The following is a 22495-nucleotide window of genomic DNA, read 5'->3' on the forward strand; positions in this document are numbered from 1 at the left end:
GCATCCGTCAGTTAAGAGCTAATTTGATCTGACATGACTCAGCCAATGAGACCTGGGATTCTCTAAAGTAGAGGAGAGGTGACAGTTGTGAATAAATATAGAGTCATTTGAGGCATATAGGTTTTCTTGGGAGCCTCATCTCACACAGTGGATGGGCAGCATTGATACCATTACTTTTTAATTATTTCCCCCAGTAGACAGGTGTCACCTTTTAGTCTCCAATAACTCTGGATTCCATAGCCTTTCTCCTGACAGTCTTATCTTGCAGAAGTATTCGTATAGTTTAATGGACTTTTTAATACTTCAACTGTTTTCTTTGCTTCTCTTAATCTAATTACTTATTATTTGCTACCAATGAGCACTTGTGCTTAAAAACTCAATCCCTATGTGCTTGTCTGCTGCCACTCCCATCTTTTTCAAAGTTTCATTTCATTTTGCCGTTTGTGTGTGTGGTTTTTATGATGACTCATATGCTCTCCAATTACATGCTGATTATAGATTATCAGGGACCTAGGAAGACTCTAAGTGAATTCAATCTATGGAAATTATGGTTTAAAATAGATGAAGTTTTCCTCCCCACAATGTGAAGAAAATCACATGGCAAATGATAGAAACACTTCTGCACTCAATTTTCTTATTGAAGTTTGAGGGACAGAAATACAAGAAATTAGCAGTGAACCAGTGTTAGTGTGACCAACATAAAAAAAGATATATAAATTATTAATTTTTTAAAAATCTGAAAGCACATCCTGACTACATTTCAACTGTCAATTGGGGGTGCCTGTGTGGCTTAGTTGGTTAAGTGTCTTACTCTTGATTTTGGCTCAGATCATGATCTCACCATTATGAGATTGAGCCATGCATCAGGCTCTGCACTGGGCAAGGAGCTGGCTTAAGCTCTCCCCTACTCTGCATGCATGCATACACACTCTCTCTCAAAAAACAAAAAATAAATAAAACACATACACACACAAGTGTCTATTGGATTCTATTTAATCATATCATACAAAGAATATATTCTATCAACTCTTTTCTATATAACATTCATTAAAAGCATAACCACACAACTACACAGGAAGAGGGAAGCATAACTAAATGAGTATAATTAAAATATTATGGATTATGGTAGGTATGAAGCATACTGGAAGAGGCCAGCATCTAGAATGTCCTTGGTGAGGGCTTCAGACTAGGAGGAGGCAACCTCTCCAGAAGAATGTTTGAAGAGGCTAATATGATGACTATTGGACATAGGAAGTGCAGCTGAAAATAACATTGTTATTGATTTAAATCTGTATACTTAAAAGTCATCCAACCCCTCCCAAGACATAGTAATTTCTCCACATGCACATTATTTACCATCTAGGTAAATGCTTTACTGCCCAAGCAAACAAAATATAATAATGTCAGAAGGGGTTCTTCTTTATAGACATTGAATAAACTGAGGACAGTCACATATAAATGTAAATGTGACTGTCATTAACCGAGAGGAAAACCCTTCTCTTTCCAAGCACCCAGTCAGCATCATATTCGCTCTTAAATTGAATCAGGAAAATTTACCTAGAATTGGAAAATTCCAATTGGAAATAGATATTTGAAGAAAGCCTAAAGTTGAAAAAGAAAAATCATGATAAACATAAAACCTGACCCCAGAGGAAGCAGAGATGTTTTAGGCAACGGAAAATATCTTTAAATACATTTAATGACTACCCTCAGGAAGCCCCCCAAAAAAGATCAGTTCTAAAAAGATCAAGACTCTTTTTAAAAGAAACACTTCAGAAAAATAAGAAGGAATTATTAGAAATTCTTAAAACATGGTAATAAAATTAAGAGTTTGTCAATACAAGTATGGAATGGAAAATTAAGAAAATATGGTAGCTCATAAAAAGAATAAGAAAGGAAATGTGAGAGATAAGATAAACTTTTTTTAATCCAGAAGGGGCAATTATTTATTATTTAATTCCTTTAGAAAGAGTTAGTAGACAAAATTGAGTGCACAAAATTGTAAAAGATGTGTTTTTGAAGATTTTAACTGGAGCATCAGTTTTCAAGATAATTTAAGCCCTTTAAAAAATTTCCTACATTCCTACTGACTTCTGTTTGTTCTATCAATGACTAAAATTTTTAGGATATCCTGTTATGGTTACTGATTAGTTTCTTTCTCCTTGTGCTCTGAAATTTTACACTAATTAGGTATATGCAAACTTAAATTTTTTGTATCTTTTTTTATATAACTTTAATTATTATTGAAACTTGCCTGTTTTCCTCTGGTATTAGCTTTTCCTCAAAGTCAATTTGCCTGATAGTAATATGGTTACATGGCTTTCTTTTTTTTTTAATTGAGTTTTTAAATTTTTCAGATAATTATAGATTAACATGTAGTTGTAAGATTCCAGAGAGCTCATACACCCTCTTTCCTCATGTTACCCAACGACAACATCTTACAAAACTATTTGTACAAAGCTAAAGTGCAGTATCTCTACTGATACAGACTTAGTCAAGGTACAGAATAGTTATAATTCTAGGGCACCTGGGTGGCTCAGTCAGTTAAGCAGAATAGTTATAATTCTGCCTATATGAAAGTCTTTTGGTTATTGTTTGCAAGGTATTTTTTTCTATTCCTTCTTACTTCAAAGTTTCCATGGGTTAATGTTTTATATATACCTCATAAATAGCATATAGTTGGATTATAAAGACAGTTTGTCTTTCTAGCTTTAATAGTTTTATTGAGATATAAATGATAAACAATATAGTGCACAATATACACATTTAAAGTATGTAGCCTTCTGAATTCAGACATATATGCACACGTGTGAAATGAGTAACGCAAAGGTAATGAACATTTCTGACATGGTCAGAAGTTTTCTTCCTAATCTGTTTTTCTTTTTGTTTGATCCTCAGACAACCAATGATCTGTTTTCTGTCACTGTAAATTAGTTTGGACCTTAAGATTTTATATATAAGAAATGATTTTGTATAAAAGAAATCTTACATTATGCAATTTCTTTTATCTAGCTTCTTTCACTCAGCATAAATATTTTGAGACTCATACAGGTTGTTGCATGCAGTTGTCCCTTGGAGTCTATTGTATGGATATACCACATTGTGTTTATTCATTTACCTACTGAGAAATATTTGAGTTATTTTCTCTTTGGAGCTGTTGACAAATACAGCTCCTACAAATATTCAGCCACAAATCTTTCTGTGTACACATGTTCTTTTCTCTTGGAAAATAACTGGGAGTGGAATGGCTGGGTCCTGTGGTAGTTGTAAATTTAACTTCTTAAGAAACTGCCAAACCTCGCTCCAAATTGGTCATGCCATCTTACATTCCAACCAGAAGGTCTGAGTGTCATTTTTTCCACATCCTTGTCAAAACTTGGAATGGTCAAGCTTTTTAATTTTAAAATGTTTAATTTTAAAATGTTTAAAATGTTGTCAGTGGTATCACACTGTGGAGTTATTCTGCATGTCTTTATTACTGATGTTGATTTTTATATTACTTATTGCTAATTTATACATATTCTTGGTGAACTATCCAAGTATTTTGCCCATTTAAAAATGAGTTTCAGATTTTAAAATTGTTTTTTAATGGATTTTCTTACTGAATTTTGTGAGCTTATTATAGATAGAATCCTTTATCAGATATAGAACTAGAAAATACTTCCTTTTTTGTCTCTGCCTCATATTTTCATTCCTTTAAAAAGCAAATATTTTTAACTTTGAAGTTTCCTTTATCATATATTTCTTTTATGGACCTTGTCTTTGGTGTCATAATTAAGAAATCTTTGCCAGAACCAGGTCATGAAGTTCTCTGCTGTTTTCTTTTAGGTTTGACATCTAGTTCTATAATCTATTTTGAGTAGATTTTTATATATTGAAGATATGGATTGAAGTTAATTGCTTATAGCCAGTAGATCCAGTACCATATGTTAAAAGGCTATCCTTTCTCTGTTAAATTTCTGTTGTACCTTTTAAGAAAATCAGTTGTCTGTATAGGTGTGGAACTATTTCTGGAAACTTCATTTACATGCACTGATGTATTTTCTTTCTTGACACAGATACCACACTGTCTAGATTGCCAGAGTTTTATAGTATGTCTTAAAATCAGGTAAAAGTAGTTCTTCCAACTATTTGTTTTTGAAAATTGTTTTGAATAATTGTAGGGCCTTTGAATTTCTAGATGAATTTTAGAATGAACTCTTTAAACTCTATAAAATGTCTTGTCAGAGTTTTTATTAGGATCACATTAAACATGGATAAATTTGGAAAGAATTTATATTTAACAATATTGAGTCTTCTGAACTCAGAATATGGTGTATCGATGTTTTGTAGTTACTAATGTAAAGATCTTGAGCATTCTTTTGTCAGATTTATTCCACAGTGTTTCATACCCTTAATGTATTATAATTGATGTTATCTTTTCATTTCAATTTTTGTTTGTTGTTAAAATATATAAATACAGTTGCCTTTTTTAATATGAATCTTGCATCCTGTAACATTTACCAATCACTTATTAGTTTCAGTAGCTTTTTTTTTTATACATATATAATGTCAATTCTAATGGATTTTCTGCATAGGAATCCTGTTGTGTGTGGCAATTCAGAGGTAGAATGTAGCATTCTTGAAATAGTGGATGTCTTTAAACATGCAGACCTGAAATAGAGTCAGATAGAGCAGTGTGGTTTATGGGGAAGTATCTCCATTAACCTAAAACATGGTATGTATAAGGTGGTATGGTAGTAGGAACGTCAGGTTAGGATCAGTTTTCAGAAGGTCTTGACTACCAACCTAAGAAGGATATGTCACAAATATACCTTTAAAAAATGAATAAATGACAAAAAAATTTAAAAAGTAAAAAAAAAGAGGGGCACCTGTGTGGCTTAGTTGATAAAGCCTCTGACTTTTGATTTTGTCCCAGATCATGATCTCTAGAGCTGTGAGATCAAGCGCCATATTGGCCTTCAGGCTGAGCGCCTGCTTAAGATTCTCTCTTCCTCGTTCTCTGCCCTACCCCCTGCTCACACGCTGTCTCTCTATCATTCTGTCTCTCTCAAAAAACAAACAAAAAGAATAAAGAAAAAATAAATAAATTTAGGCAATTCAAGTCTGTGATCTCTTGAATATTATTTTGGGCTACTGGAGATGACCATGGTGGATTAAATGATTTCTAAAATGAGTAAACAGGAAAAAAAAAGTTATTACTCATGATCCTACTGACAGGAATGGAAACGTTTCATTTATTATTAAACTGCAACTTCCTTGACACTGATGATCTATCACAGGGATAGGGTCCGCTATGAAATAAAGTGACATAGAAATAAATAAACCATTGCTCATCTGTCCTAGTTACTTTTACTCACCTGGAGTTCTAGTCAGATAATGATTGATGGGCATTATTTTTGACTTTGCCATGTTTCTATAAAGAAATATCATGGACTTGTGAATTATCATTTTCAAATTGCACTTTAATCTCTGTTCTCTGCCCCCCCCGCCCCCACCACACACATTATTACCTTCTACATGGATGGAAATATAAACTTATTGGCACATAAAAGGCAATTTGAACATGTGAAATCATGACACTGGACCACAGTTTCTACTCTGTACCCATTTGGTATTTGTCACATATTATGTTTGTCTGTAACACATTATTGTTTTTATCACTGTCACAGAAGGAAAACATGCTTAGTTTTTACTCTTAGGTCTAAAGAACTTCTGATATTTTCCCCTCAGGAAAAACTTTCTTTCTGTGTTTTGCATTTCAGGAGTGGGTCAGAAATCTCAAGTACTTTAGAGAAGTGATTCTTTGGGTGAGAGCCAGGTGAGAGTTTGTGTACTCTCGTTGTCCTTCCCCCATCTGCAGCATCTGCTTATAGAGGTCAAATTATTATCATGCTATGAAGATTGTGTTTGGCTTGTATGCAGTGGTTAGAATGGCTTTGTTTTGAAATACAAACAGGTTTTTTGTTTTGGGTTTTTGGGTTTTTTTTTTTTTTTTTTTTTTTTGCATTTATGAGCATCCTGCTCTGTAATCACATTTCTTCCCTCTAGGCCTTGCTGTTGCTGCTATTATTGACCAACTTTTTTTGGGAATATATGCCAAGTATTGTGAAAATGATTTTACATCTCTCTTCCTTATACGTTGCTGTGTAATAAGTTACACTAAATTTTAGCAGCTGAAAACAATGAAATTTATTTTGTCTTGTAATTTCGGAGGGTCAGGGATCTGGGAGACATTTAGTTGGCTGGTTCTGGCTCAGGATCTCTCTTGTAGTTGGAATCAAGCTCTCAGTCAGCATTGTGGCCATTTAAAGGCCAGAGGGTCTGTTTCCAAGCTCACATACATAACTGGGTATCTAATTTAAGCCTCCAAAACTTTATTAGGTATGTACTATTAATGTTCTCATATAACAAATGAGGAGACTGAGGCCTAATGAGGAATTTAACTCAAGTCTAATCCTATTATATTTAGTTTTATCAACTATGACTAAATTTCCTGGTGAATGGAAAATAATTTTGGGGTGTTAATAATAATTACCTCCTTCATTAGAGAAAACAAAATCTAAGTTTACTTTAAAGGGGGACCCAGGTCCTTCACTCATCTGGAAAAAAATTATTTGGATGCTGTTGTGTTTTTAAATTTCACGTTTATTCATATTATCGTGAATCTATACATGAGGATCATGTATAGGATCAAAGACAGATTTCTTAGTAAGTACTTCATGGTACGTAATAAATGAGTTATTCTCCCTATGCCCTATTCCCGACCCCTGGAGTGACAAGATAAGAGCCAAGTCACTTGTCTTACCCTGGTGGCGGGACTCATCCATAGGCAAGAAAGGAGAAAATTACTTTTCTCTGCTTACAAAGTGGGAGGAGACAGATGTCTCTTTATCTCCTAAAAGGATCTCCTTCTTGCTCTGGCCCTTTGGTATGTAAATGAAAGCTTTCTAGAAACCAGAGGTTGTCTCCAGAGACTGCCTAACTCTTTCTTGAAACAAAAACATCTATAAAGATAGCAGTTCCAGTCTTCACAGCACACTGAAGGGTTAACATAGGAACCTAGTCTAGGTTGTAGCCATCAGCCTTCTTGTCAAGATAAGAGTTTTATTATCCTTTTGAGTCAGAGCAATTTACTAGACAAATGGCTACAGAACTAAATCTCACAGTATATCAAGTCTCAGGGGGCTAGAGCTTTTTACTAGAAGGCTGAGAAAGTAAACGCAATTTTATTTCTCCACAGGGACCTACTGAGAGGCTGGGGGGGCCTCTCTCTCTTCTGAACAACTTCGTTTTCTCCCCCCATGTCTTTCTAATGAAAGCTTTCTGAAAGGACTTATAGACTTGTTCTTACCTATCACTTTACATATAAGAACTAATTATTTGTCTGTGCCAGGTGCATCATTTATCATCACAGCACTCCACACAAATTTTGCACATTAGTCACCTAAGTATCTGTGTTATTAATTAATTAAGATGATTAATGACAGCTCTAGAGTGATTTCCACATCTATAACTTTCTGCATTCATCCCATCTTATAAACAATAGCAATAATAATGGGAAATATTTACTTACCACTTCCTAGGTGCCAGACGCTGTTCCAGGTGTGTTACACAAGTTAATTTAATGTTAATAATCACAAAATAACCTAAGTAATGGCTCATTATTATTCCTACAACAGGTAAGGTAGAAAGTGTACGTATCTTGGCCAGGGTGAAGCACTGAGAAGTTACAGAGCTGAGATTTCGACCAGGCATTTGGCTCCACATTGCAAGTTCTTAACCATTGTATGAATTTGCTGTGATTCATTATTTTATAAACAGACAGTTATTTTCTACCTTCTATAAGCCAAGCACTGTTTTAGGCACTGTGAATCCATCACTGAACAAAATATTGACAGTCTTTGCATTCATAGAGCTTATTTCCTGGGTTAATGCCAGGTGGTCAAGTAAGAAAATAAAACTAAACAAATAAACAAATGTAGATATAATATTAGATTGGTAAGTACTGTGGGAAAAATTAAACAGAGTAGGAAAATTGAGTCTAAAAGGAACTGCTATTTCAGAGTTGTGAAGGAAGATATTATTTTGTAATATCAATGCTACCCGAACTGAATAATATGATAAATTTAGTCCATCAAGAACACTTTTTTCTTTCTTTAAAATGAATTTATTTGTTTTGAGAGAGGGAGAGAGAGAGCAGGGGAGGGGCAGAGAGAGAGGGAGAGAGAAGATGCCAAACAAGCTCGGCACTGTCAGCACAGAGCCTGACATGGGGCTTGATCTCACAAAGCATGGTATCATCACGTGAGTTGAAATCAAGAGTCAGAGATACTTAACTGACTGAGCCACCCAGACACCCCCATCAAGAACATTTTTTAAACAAAGTGTAGAATAGAACAAAGCCAATTTCAAAAGAAGATACCAGAGTTCATTGCATAAAGTAAACATGTTTTTCATAAGATATTTCCTTTACTTTGTATACACGTTTGTGTGTACTGAGTCATAAAGTCAGTCATATTTCTTTCTGTGTGTCTTTTTAAAAAGTGATTTTGTTGTTATTGTTTGACACTCTGGGGAACCATCAAGGAGGCCACTGAGGCTGGTGGTCAGGGACTAGGAGAAAGTGGGTGGAAATGAAATCAGAGGTGGACATGTACTAGAACACCTGCAAGCTCTATGTGCCATGGTACAATTTTTGGCTTTATTATAAGTGCAATGGGAAGCCATTTGAGAGTTTTGACCAGAGTAGCCATGATCTGATTTACATCTAGAATAGTCATTTTGGCCATTGTATTGATATAGATTGTATGGGAGCAAGGACTGAGCCAAAATAAAATGGAACACAGTTTCACACAGTTGAAGGATAGAAATGGGATAGAGAATTTCTGATTCTTAGAATCACAGAAATAGAATTTTAGACTGAGGGTAACCTAAAGATTATTTATCTAGCCTCCAATTCTCCTATCCAAATGTTTTTCCTACAAACAACTCTATTTTTACATCACTTTAAAAGATGAAGGTGTTCTGGGGTGCCTGGGTAGCTTAGTCAGTTGAGCATACAACCCTTGATTTTGGCTCAGGTCATGATCCCAGGGATTGAGCCCTGCGTCAGGCCCTGCACTGATCATGGAGCTTGTTAAAGATTTATATTCTCTCTCTCTCTCTCTCTCTCTCTCTCTCTCTCTCTGTCTCTCTCTAATCCCCCCCCCCGCCTTGGCCCCTTTCCCCCACTCGTGCTCTTGCTTTCAAAAGGAAAGGAAAGGAAAGAAAAAGGAAAAGAAAAGAAAGGAAGATAGATAGATAGATAGATAGATAGATAGATAGATAAAGGTGTTCTCTTTCATCTACAGAAAGGGAAACCCCACTACAGTAATAAAGGACTAAACCCTGAAGGTCAGGATCATAGTTGCAAAGGGAGAAAATTTATGAGTATTACTGATGTATTTTTTCTTTTATCTTTAAAGAGCACATGACCACAAGAAGCACCCATTCATCTGAATGTCTATTAGACATCCTTGTCTTAATAAAAGACAAAGGCATCATTTGACTTCTAACATTCAAAAACAGAATCTTGCAAATAGACTAGTTTACTGTAAAGGAATTGTTTAAAATTCCTTAATTTCTTGATTTGGTATGTCAGAAGATATGGTAGGCAAGCAAAGCAGAGGAAATTAGGAAAGAACACTCTTGTGGTTATGGCAGAGAAAGAAAAAGGGAAAGAACAAGGAACATGAACTCCTGTCTCAAATGCCCATGATCCAGATTTTGGCCCAGAGAGGAAGAGATGTGTTAGATAAGTGAAGATGACTTACCACACACTAAACACACCACATGCCCACACACACACCATGCACACACCAGACACCACACATCCACACGTACCTCACACACATACCACATACACTCACATACTACACTCATACACCACACACATACACACCCCCACCATACACACAGTCTTGAAGTCCCTGGAAAAAAGGCTCTATCATAGGTTGCTGCTGTTCCAGGCCGGGTCACGGCCACATCAAGCAAAACAGAGAGATTGGGCATAAGTAGAGACTTCCCATCACACACAGATGTGACCCAGAAGCAGCTGAGAGTCTGGCTGTGGCACTTACACTGGAGTGTTGATGAATTAGAGTGAGGTGCGATGATGGTGACAGGATGGACCTCTGTGGGGCCATTGGAAACCCCAGGCAGAATTCAGAAGTGTCTGTGGCCCCAATGGGAACTGAGACTGAGGGTGACAAGTAACGACTACCAAGACCTGACTAAAACAGAGAGCCCAGATTAGGATTGGAGGACGATTGTCCAGCAGGAGAAGCACATCCAAGTGAACCCTCATCCCCAAAACCAGAGAATGCTAAGGGTATCATAAGCAGGGCTTAGGACCTTCTGTACCTCTCTCAAACCATCCTGTAGTGTCAGTGAAGAAAATTCTCAGAGAATCCAAGAATTTTTATGTAAAAGAGTCTGAACACTGGTGTGTTAAGTTACTTTTAAATTAATAGGCAAACTAAGCTTGGACTAGTTATAGGTTGGTGTTTGTCCTCACTAACAGGAAGGTAGTGGCTCAGGGAGAAGTCACCAGAATGTTTACTGGCAAAATAAAGTGAATTTTATCTGTATACACAAGGTGCAGTGTAAGTTAAATATTATAAAAGTCTTACACAGTTTGTTACTGTTATTGGATGTCTATGATATTTTTTTAATATTTGTTTTTGAAGCAGGGTCGGGGGAGAGGCAGAGAGGAGACAGAATCCAAAGCAGGCTCCAGGCTCTGAGCTCTCAGCACAGAGCCTGATGCGGGGCTCAAACTCACCAGCTGTGAGATCATGACCTGAGCCAAAGTCGGATGCCCAACCGACTGAGCCACCCAGTCACCCCGGATGTCTATGATATATATGCCTGGCCTAACTTAAATACCACACCCCATTGCTTATTTAACAATAAAAATACAGAAAAAAGATGCCATTATAACCCAAGAATGTAGGAATGCCTACCTGGCCTCTTGGGGATACTTTGAGTTAGATAAATAAATAGGCTTAGGCATGGGGACAAGGGGCAGAGGGTTAAAATAAGTACATCTTCAGACCCAGATATTTGGAAAGGTATCACATACGTATCTGGGAACGTCTGAAGCACGAGAAGGTTAAGAAGAGTTATTAGGAGCCTTCCACATGCCAGGGATGCCAAACTAAAGTAGCGTGGAGGTCTGGAGGGATGGGGTGTTCTGGGGGAGACATCACAGTCATTAGTGAGAGATCCAAGTCTTCACGGAAGCACATGGTAGAAAATGGTGCTGGCGGTTCCCCAAAATGGCCTTCTAGCACCATAGTCTACATAGTCTTTGCATCAGTGGAAAATGGAACCACCCTGAAAAACTAGATTTTTCTTGTCTTTAGGAAAGCACATTTGAGCAGGCCACACATGATTTTAGAATTGCTACTTGCCCCTGGATCTCTCTCATTTATTAACTCCCTATCTGTTAATTAAAAATTATTGCAAGATAGATAAAAAGTCTCAGTCTACAAGTAGAGATAAAAGACCTAATATACAAACTCTAGATTCCTTTAATTTAATATATAAAGTGGGGAAAATTACACTGAAATATAATCAGTAGATAAATGAATAAACATAAGTGGTTTTATCAAATTCTGTCTCTATGCATCATGTTAGTGAGAGTGAGGAAAATAAGATGATAGTGGGACTCCAATAGAAAAAAAGAAGAGGCTGTTACCAAGAAAACAAATATTTCAACTTTATTTTCTTGTCCAAGGCTATTCACAGTTTATTTTCAGTTGAGGCAAAGCAGAAGGAAGTTGCCACAGTCACATATTTGGACAACTCTGTTGCGTTTGATTTACTGGTTTAGTGTGTTAACAATGAATCTCATCATTCAAAGGAAACTTTAATCTCAGAAAATTCATTTCCTGAGGTATCACTGTATTCAAAAACAACTCTTTAACTTCCTCTTCACTTTTCCTACAACTTTTCTTAATATCAAATTTCTTGTCACATTTTGGAGAGTCACATAAGGCATCATTTCAAATTCAAAGCATTAAACTGTAATAAAATCAGAGTATCCAGTGTTCTCCATAAATGTAAAAGAATGTATATGGACCAAGGGATCATGGAAGAAATGGCCATGGGTTTCAATTCAAGTCTTCTTACTAGAGCAAGAATAAAGAAATACAAAACCATTTGGAGAATTTACATCTTTACAGTTTTGCTAGGATGCTTTCACAGGCTGGAAAGGAAACATGGGATTTTTTTTTTTTTTTTGATATCGTGACTTCTCTCCTGTAACTAGTTTCACGCTAAGTGACATGTTTTCTGTGGGAATGGTCTTCTGCATTGCTCTGCCACCTTTTCCTGTTCCTCTGAAATCATATCTAGAAAAATAGGGAGAATAAGTTTCTCCTTGGTAAGAAAAATGCTATGGCTACAAAGCAGTGACATTTAAGCAAGGATCTTTAATTAATAAATAAAAATGTTCACACTATCTCTGTGTTAAAGGAAGATGGGCAGTGTTATTTTTATTACATTTAGTATATTTTATTTAACATATTTAGTTTCATTAATATACGTTATGTTTATTCTTTGTAATTTCTGATTTTTCTATTTATAACATGTATCTCTGGTATGATCAGAAAAACAATTATAACATAGAATTTTAAAATAGAGAAAATTGAGAAAAATGTAATTTTTTCAATTTTCAAATGTCTGCTTGTTTTTCTTTAAAGTTTATTTATTTATTTATTTATTTATTTATTTATTTATTTATGATAAAAATATATGTATATATTTTTTCAGGAATAGAATATAGTGATGCATCACTTACATGTAACACCCATGCTCATCCCAATCAGTGTCCTCCTTAGTGCCCCTCACCCCTTCAGCCCTTCCCCTCCAACCAACACTTCGCCAGCAACCCTCAGTTTGTTCTCTGTATGTAAGAGTTTCTCATGGTTGTCTCCCTCTCTATTTTCATATTATTTTTGTTTCTCTTCCCTTATGTTCATCTGTTTTGTATCTTCCACAAATGAGTGAAATCATACGATATTTGTCTTTCTCCAGCTGACTTACTTAGTGTAATACAGTCTAGCTCCATCCACGTTGTTGCAAATGGCAAGATTCCATTCTTTTTCATTGCCGAGTAATATTCCATTGAATATATATACCACATCTTCTTTGTCCATTCATCAGTTGATGGACATTTGGGCTCTTTCCATAATTTGGCTATTGTCAATAGTGCTCTGTAAACATTGGGGTTCGTGTGCCTCTTGGAATCAGCATTTTTGTATCCTTTGGATAAATACCTAGTTGTGCAATTGCTACATCATAGAGTGGTTCAATTTTTAATTTTTTTGAGGAACCTCCACACTGTAATTATATGTCTGTAAGAATCTAAACCAGAAACATCACTCAAACTAATTCTTAAGGAATAAAGTCACAGTACCTAACTGGCCTTGTTCATGGCTCTTCTTAAGTTGCTTTCTGGAAGTTTCTTAATGGGTTCCAAAAGAAAAACGGGGAGATTTTAAGGGTCATAAGGTAGTTTTCTAAGTTTTAAATAGCTAACCTTTATTTTCCACCAAACAAATTAAAAATGATACACGTGTGACTTGGTAATAAACTAAGGAAACTGTCACTGAACTCCACAGACGGACCTGAATTTGCTCTTTTATTTATTTATTTATTTATTTATTTATTTATTTATTTATTTATTTATTTTTGGAGGGGGTCTTCTGGTAAAGACCGGAAAACCTGCTAGACAAATTCTAAAAGAGCTGTAACACTTGAATTTGCTCTTTTAAAATGTATGTACATATGTTGCTGTTTCCCAAGGTGTTGCTGCCAGGCATTAACATTACTAAGAACTATTAAAATGCTGACTTAGCATTCTTTGTAAAACATTTCTTATGTGACCAGAGTGGAACACTCTGAACCATACCATAATGTTTAACAAATAGCCAACAGATCATACAGTGTAAATGAAATCGTGACTAGTAATGCCTGAATGTTTTTGAATGTGACAATTTTTGAAAATTCTAGAGGCCTTCTGTACCTGATATATTCCATATTGTGTTTCTTTTCTGAATTTTTTAATTTTTAAAAAATTTTTATTTTAGAGATAGAGTGCAAGCAGGGGAGAGGGGACAGAGAGAGAATCTTAAGCAGGCTCCACACTCAGCTCCACACAGAGTCCAACATGGGGTTAAATACAACAACCACAAGATCTTGACCTGAGCTCAAATCAAGAGTCACTTAAACAACTGAGCAACCCAGGTGCCCCTGGGTTTCTTTTTCTAAAATTTGCTTTGCTTATCAGCATTTATAATTTAAGATATATTTCACTTTCCATGGGGAAAAATATCTATAATACTTCCTTTCTAAAAGTTCAATGTACTGATATAAAGTAAAAATTCTTAAAATAAATTAATTCACCTTATTTAAGGTTATTGAAATGTCAGAGTTGTGTATAATTTTTCTTAATTAATACTAATGTGCAGGGTAAATACAAAAAATACACAATTAATTTAAGCCTCATACTTTAAACTTCAAAGCAGTTGTCAACCAATATTTCACCTTTCAAGTAAACTAAAGTCATATTTTAGTATCCTTATAAAAAAGAAATATCTTACCTTAGAATTTCTTCACATCCATATCCATAGAATAGTTTTTATAGTGATTTCCAGAATATTGGTGAAATTTTCTAAATATTTTAAAGATTCTCTTCTAATGGAAAAAGTTTAAATCCACTTTATCTAAAAAATAAAGTTTATAATTTTAATGTTTTTATTAATGGAAGAAGTTTAAGGGAATAGTTTGTAATTTTTAGGAATCTTACCTTAAATATATTTAAAGCACAGGAAAAACAACTGGAATTGGTACATTGCATTTTTTCCCTCTTTTTAAACAATCAACCAAGTCAGCTTTTTAAAATTATTTTTATTAATGCAACTAGCTCTAAAACATCAAACCTTGTTTATGGTTTTGTATAAACTTTAGGCAGGCTTTTTAAAGAAAGTTAATAAAATAGTACACTTACCTTATTTGGTGGTTATTATGAACTGTCCAAAAGAAGTTAAATGTCAATAGGAAAAATAGATTTTTTAAGTCTTCCTGAATATCTTGATGACTAAAGAGTGCATTTAGCAAAATGGTGGACACTCAAGCAGCCAAATGTCAAACTGCTGATGAGACTTGAATTCCACATTACAATATAAAACCAGATACAAATGGATTTTTCACTCCTGGGCTGGCCACCTCATTCCTTTGAATCAAAAAAGTGTACTTGAGAATGGGAAATAGCTTGCTACATTATTAGCACAGAAGATCATTTATTTTAAATCTAGAGTGTTTCAGGATAGGGCAAAAGGCACAATTTTTGAAGGATGTGTTCACAATGTTAATTTAGATCTGTATTCATTTGTGAAACCATTCAGAATGTTTCTGGCCATACCTTCTACTGACATTAATCAGTGACTGCCACAGTTGTTTTAATAAAAATTGAGAAAATGGGTGATGAATTCCTGATAATTTGCAGTTAATTTATTCTGCAACTGCATTTTGTTGGATGAGTGGGGAGTTCCTAAGGGGTTACCTGGTATCTGCCTGACTTAAAAAATTAAGCACAAGTAGGGGCACCTGGGTGGCTCAGTCGGCTGAGCGTCTGACTTTAGCTCAGGTCCTGATCTCGCAATTCGTGAGTTTGAGCCTCGTGACGGGCTCTGCGCTGACAGCTCAGAGCCTGGAGCCTGCTTCGGTTTCTGTCTCCCTCTCTCTCTGCCCCTCCCCTGCTCATGCTCTGTCTCTTCCTCTCTCTCAAAACTAAACATAAAAAAACTTTTTTTAAATAAAAAAATAAAAATAAAAAATAAGCACAAGTATACATTCTAAAACTTTGATAGCCTTCTTCAAAAATATTTCCTCTTTATCTGTAGAACAAGAATGTTGTAATAATATTAACCTCACATAGTGAAGATTAAATGATATAATGAATCCCTGGCATAAAGACTCAATAACTATTTAGTGGATTTTTTTTTCTTCCCTCGTATGAGATCATTTGAAGTCAAGAAGGCAGATACTTCTATATGTTATGCCTAACCTAGTACGGTAGATTAACAGGCGTTTGACTACTATTTTGCATTATTAAATAATATGGGGAAGTAGTATGGAGAAAAGAAACCACGGTAAAGCAGTATATTTTCACTGTTAGCTGTTAGTAGGATTTAATAAACATTCTTTGGTTCTATCAACTGAAATCTTTAAAGAAGTAAACTGAGATACAGACTTTATCAATTACTTACAAATTTATAACAAAAATAGCTTATCACATTAACTTATGTTTTCCAAGTTTCTGATATCCTAAGTAAATATACATTTTACTATTTTGGGGTTACAAATTCTGGATTTGTTTCTGAGGAATAAAAATTCTCCTGTAGAACAGATGGCCTAGCTACTTGGAGTTATGGACTATAAATTCTACAACAAATTATTACACAGGTGCATATATAACTGTAGAAAGCAATCCTGATTTATTTAGGGGCAGTTTGTCCTAGTGTGCCTCCACATACAGCTGAAAAATTTGCTGTTCCCCAAACTAGACATCAATTTCACATTTGGTTGTTAAGGCTTCTCATAAGCTTATGCCTTTTAAGAAGAAACAAAAAAAATTAATTAATTAATTAATTTAAAAAATCCAGGGAGAGCATTTTTTCCTTGATTGATTCTTCTAATATACATGTAAGCCTTGGGATTTCTAATAGATCTGTTTCACACCCTGGACATCCTCTCTAACGAAATACATTGATCGTCTGTGCATTCTTCGGGAAGCTAATTTACTACCAAATGGAAATACGCATGTAAAATTACCGGAGAGAATAAAAGAGGAAAAGGTATTTTTAAAAACACAGCGTTTGATAAATACAGTAGTTCTCTGGAGGGCGAACTATCATTTGCAATCCTTTATAAATGTGTAATTCATACTGAGCTGAGTACATTTGACACCCTAGTATGATTTTCTCCCTGTGATGAATTCTTTAAGCCTCCTTTTTACCCAGATATTTTTCCATTTTATCTACTTTAACCCTAACACAGAACATTTTCTGCTACTCAGTCATCACTTGGAGAACCATTGACATTTAGCCAGATATCCCAGGTTATCCCTCAATACCCAGACAAACCACTTTTGTATGGCTCTCTACAAATGATTATTCAAACCAGTCTTGCACCCCCAGTCTTCCTAAGACTTCTGTCTTGCTGCAGCTGAGGATGGATCTGCAGGTAATTCTGCAATATCTCAACTTCCCCTAATGACACATTGATTATCTTGCACTAACTGTAATCAGAGTATTCCTTGAGGACACAACTTCCTTTTCACCTTTTTCAAGTGGAGGTTGCTTGTCCTCATATGTTACGATTTTAAGGTTGTAAAGTTAAGGTTGTTGTACACTTCAGTCTGCTTGCTATGTTCAAACCATTTCTCCTTCTGCACACTTTGAAAACATCATTCAGTTAAAGCTTATTGCAAAAGTCTTTGCCACCAGCTAATACTGCTTCTTGCTATTCTGTGTTGAACTCCAGCTCACTATCTTGAGTCAGTAATGACTTTAGTATCTGGTTTATTCTTTCTCCTTACCCTGTAACTTTTCCCCTCTGATTGAACCCAACAGTCTGTTGTCTACATTTCTTTATCATATTAATGACTAAAGTAGAGAAAATTACAGAAACCTGTTGACTACTTTCACTATTGATTTTTGAACACAAATGATCAATCAACACTAGTAATTAATCCCATCATATTTTCTCTACTCAGATTTCTAGGACTCCATCTTCACTCAATCTAGCTAGTAACTTCATTTCAGTAATTTAAAATTAAATAGAAAATTTCAAATGGGAGTTTCCTCGTCTTCTGGCCAACAGATTTATTACCATCCTTTATGCATCTGTACCCACATTCTCTGTCTTTGACTTGTTAATCATAACAAATGTAGTTTGAAGCCCATCCTTCTATTCTCTTCTTAAGAATCTATTTTCCCAGGGGTGCCTGAGTGGCTCAGTTAGTTGAGCGTCTGACCACCTCAGGTCATGATCTCACACTCTGTGAGTTCAAGCCCCACATGGGGCTCTGTGCTGACAGCTCAGAGCCTGGAGCCTGCTTCGGATTCTGTGTCTCCCTTTCTCTCTGCCCCTCCCCTGCTCATGTTCTGTCTCTCTCTGTCTCAAAAATAAATTAAAAAAATTTTTTTAAATTAAAAACAAAATCTATTTTCCCAGGTTGTCCCTTGTATTTTCTCTGCTTTATTATGACATTCTCCGTATATAGCTCTCATGTCTTTCTTCCAGCAATGGATTATTTTTTCTGCCTCTTTTTCATGAAGAGTCTCTGATCTCTTTCTTAAAAGGAGAGTCTGTGGTCACCTTCTCCAAATGTTCCCCTCCATTTTTCTCTCAACCCATCCCAACTGGATTTTCACTTCCTTCATTCCAGCCTAACATGTGGCCTATACTAGAAAATATTTCACATCATTTGGGGAAAATGTGTATTCTGCTGTTGGAGTGTTCTGTAAATGTCTCTTAGGTCTAATCTTTCTGTAATGTTCAAGCTTTCTGTTTCCTTATTAATCTTCTGTGTGGTGGTTCTATCCATTACTGGAAGAGAGGGATTGAATTCTCCTCCTGTTTTTGTAGAGATGTCTACAAAATTTTCTCAATGTTTGCTTCATATATTTAGGAGCTCTAAAGTTTAATGTATGTGTATTTGGGGTTATTATATCTTCTTTGTGAATTTACCTTTTTATCATTAAATAATGTCCTTTATCTCTTGTAATAGTTCTTGTCTTAAAGATTATTTTGTCTGAGATTAGTATAGCCACTTTTGCTTTCTTTTGGCTAGTATTTGCTTGGAATATCTTTTTCCATTCTTTCGCTTTCAACCTAGTATGTGCTTAAATCTAAAATAAGTTTCTTGGGGAGCCTGGGTTGCTCAGTCAGCTAAGTATCTGACCTTGATTTTGGCTCAGGTCATGATGTCACATTTCGTGTTTGGGATTCTCTTTCTTTCTCTGCCCCTTCCCGACTCCTGTTTTCTCTCTCTCTCTTTGTCTCTCTCTCTCTCTCTCAAAGTAAACATCTTTGTTTCTTTCCTCTCCCGCTCGAATTCTCACAGTGCATATGTTTGTATGCTTTATGGTATCCCACTGGCCTTTTAGGTGATATTAATTTTTCTTCATTGATTTTTCTCCCTGTTCCTCAGACTAGATAATCTGAATTGACTTGCCCTCAAATTCACTGATTCTTTCTTCTTTCTGATGAAAGTAGTCTTTCTAGTAAATTTCCACTTCAGTTTTCATTTATCACTCTTTTCAACTTCAGAATTTCTATCTGGTTCTTTTTTTAAGAATAATTTCCATCATTTTGTTATTCTGTGTTTATTGAGATTTTAATTCTATGCTTTCCTTTATTAGAAATTCATTCCTTTAGCTCTTTGAACGTACTTAAAATTACCAATATAAGGTGTTTGTCTAATAAGTTCCTTGTCTGGATTTCTTCAGGGACATTTTCTTTGTATTCTTTTATTTTTCCTCCTGTGTATGGACTATATTTTACTGTTTCTGTGTATGCCTAATAAATTTTTGTTGAACAGTGGAAAATATGAATATTATAATGTGGTATCTCTGAATATATGATTCTCTCCCTCCCCTATTGTTTGATGTTGCTTCTTACTGTAGTTGTATTTATTTATTTATTTATTTATTTATTTATTTATTTATTTAGTGACTTTCTGAACTAATTTTGTAAAATCTGTATTCTTTGTTGTGCAATGTGACCACCAAAGTTTATTCTGCTTAGTACTCAGTGAATGATTTCACAGAGATTTCCTTAAAATGCCTGGTTTCAAGATATCTAGTCCTTGAGGGGTTATTCTTTATATATTTTGGGAAAAATTTTAGCACTCAACTAGGCAGTTGATACCTCTGTCTCAAAGTCAGGAATAGTGAGAACTTTGGACCTTCTCAGGTCTTGCCCAAGCCTGCACCCAACTTGGGCATATATGTAGTCTAGATTTCCAGGAATATGCCAGTGCTTTTCAAAGCCCTAATTTCCCAAAGCATCACATTCCCTGGACTTTGCTGTCAACGTTTTTGGTTAGTCTATTGCTTGCCCCAGTTGTAATCCATTGCCTCAGGCAGCAGTGACTAAAACATTTGCCTGTAAGTTTTTTTTTTGACAAATGTCCACTGTAGAGGCTTTAGCATTAGGTGAGTTCTGAATTATGTAAAGTGAAAACAAGCCTGTTGAGCGAGTCTTCCAGGGAGTTAGCAGATAAATTAAAATAAAAAATGAAAAGTGTTTTCAAATGAGATCCGTTTTGTTTTCTCTGGAACTGAGAATGTCAGCTGTTATTTTTAAGTCAACAGGGGATGATACTAGGCAGCCGGGGATGATACTAGGTGAAACTGAAATTCCACAAAGCTCAATTTTCCTATTCAGATTCAGCCTTTTTTGTTAAATAAGTACTCCTCAGGTTGCTACAAGCTTTTGGTTAGTTTGCGGAGTTCTGAAATTTTTTGATAGTTTTTTTTTTTTTTAATTGCTTCTCTGGAAGGGTAGGCTTTTGGTATTCCATGACATTTTTGCTCATATCCAAGAGCTTTTTAAGATTTACTTATTTTGGAGGGCCTGGGTGGTTCAGTTGGGTCAGCATTCAACTCTTGATTTCGGCTCAGGTCATGATCTCTTCATGAGATCAAGCACTGTGCTGGGCTCCGCACTGACCGAGTGGAGCCTCCTTTGAGTCTGTCTGTCTGTCTGTCTGTCTCTCTCTCTCTCTCTCTTTCTCTCTCTCTCTGCCCCTCCTCTGCTCATTTGCACTCTATCTCTCTCTCAAAATAAATAAATATTAAAAACATAAAATTTATTTTTTACTGAACTATAATTGACCTATAAAATTATGTTAGTTTCAGGTGAATAACATAATGATTTTATGTTTATATATATACTGCATTGTGAACTAGTCACCACAGTAATTCCAATAAGTCTCGTTAACATTTGTCACCATACATAGTTACAAAACTTTTTCTTGTGATGAGGACTTTAAAGATCTATTCTCTTAGTTACTTCCAACTATACTGTATAGAATATTGTTAACAATAGCCATCATGATGTACATTATATCCCTATGACTTTATAAGTAGAAGTTTTTATCTTTTAGCCCTCATTACCCATTTTAGTAATGCTCTGCCATTCACCTTTGGCAACTACCTATTTGTTATCTGTATCTATGAGCTTGATTTTTTGTTTCTGTTTTTGTTTTATATTCTACATATAAGCTATAGTCATATATTTGTCTTTGTCTGACTCCTTTCACTTAGCTTAACACCCTTATTGTCCATCTATGTTGTCAGAAATGGCAAGATTTCCTTCTTTTTATGACTAAATGATAATCCTTTGTATATATAACTCAACTTCTTTATCCATTTTTCTGTCATTGAACACTTAGGTTATTTCCATATCTTGGCTGTCTTCAATAATGCTTCAGTGAACATGGGGCTGAATAAATCTTCTCAAGTTAGTGCTTTTTTTTTTTTTCAGTTCAATACTAGAAGTGGAATTGCCAGATTATATAATAGTTCTATTTTTATTTTGTGGAGGCTTCATACTGTTTTTTATAATGGCCATACCAATTTACATTTACAAAAACAGTACACAAGGATTCTCTTTTCTCCATTCTCACCAACATTATTTATCTCTTTTTTTTTAAATAACCTTTTGAATTATCTTCTTTAATAGCAATATGGTATGATATCTCATTGTAGTTTTGATTTGCATTTGCCCTAATGATGAGTGATGTTGAGCATCTTTTCATGTGTTTGTTGGTCATCTGTATGTCTTCTTGGACAATTGTCAATTTACATGTTCTGCCCATTTTTTAATAGGATTGTTTTTTTGCTATTGAGTTACATAAGTTCGTTACATATTTTGGATATTAATCCTTTTCAGATATATGATTTGCAGATGTTTTCTCCAATCCAGTAGGTTGCCTTTCATTTTGTTGATGGTTTCCTTTGCTGTGCAGAAGCTTTTTTTTAATTTTTAACTTTTTTGAATGTTTATTTATTTTTGAGAGAGAGAGACAGTGTGTGAGTGAGGGAGGGTCAGAGAGAAAGAGAGACACAGAATCTGAAGCAGCTTCCAGGCTCTGAGCTGTCACAACAGAGCCCGAAGCAGGGCTAGAACTCAGAAACCGCAAGATCATGACCTGAGCTGAAATTGGATGATTAACCACCTGAGCCACCTAGTCTCATCTGTTTGTTTTTGCTTTTGTTGTCTTTACTTCTGGTGTCATATCTAAAATTGTTTGCTTTAAAATATACAGATGTGTTTTCTTTTATAGATAATTTAAGCTTTGGAAATAGAATAATTTAACTTTTAATAATAGTTTTGTTGAGATATAATTTACATACCATAAAATTCATCTGTT

The 22495-nt window shown here is 35.1% G+C and overlaps 1 non-coding gene across 1 annotated transcript; it reads right to left on the reverse strand.

The window, feature by feature from the left end:
- Positions 1-13745: 13745 nt before the first annotated feature.
- LOC124523517 (U7 small nuclear RNA) lies at positions 13746-13807 on the reverse strand. Its single transcript, XR_006965005.1, has one exon. It is a non-coding gene; the product is annotated as a U7 small nuclear RNA (small nuclear RNA).
- Between the last annotated feature and the right edge of the window lie 8688 nt (positions 13808-22495).

The sequence above is a fragment of the Lynx rufus genome, unplaced genomic scaffold (assembly GCF_022079265.1).
Source record: "Lynx rufus isolate CCGP_SWC_20201006 ecotype Redwood Valley unplaced genomic scaffold, mLynRuf1.p SCAF_1, whole genome shotgun sequence".
NCBI classification, from domain to species: Eukaryota; Metazoa; Chordata; class Mammalia; order Carnivora; family Felidae; genus Lynx; species Lynx rufus.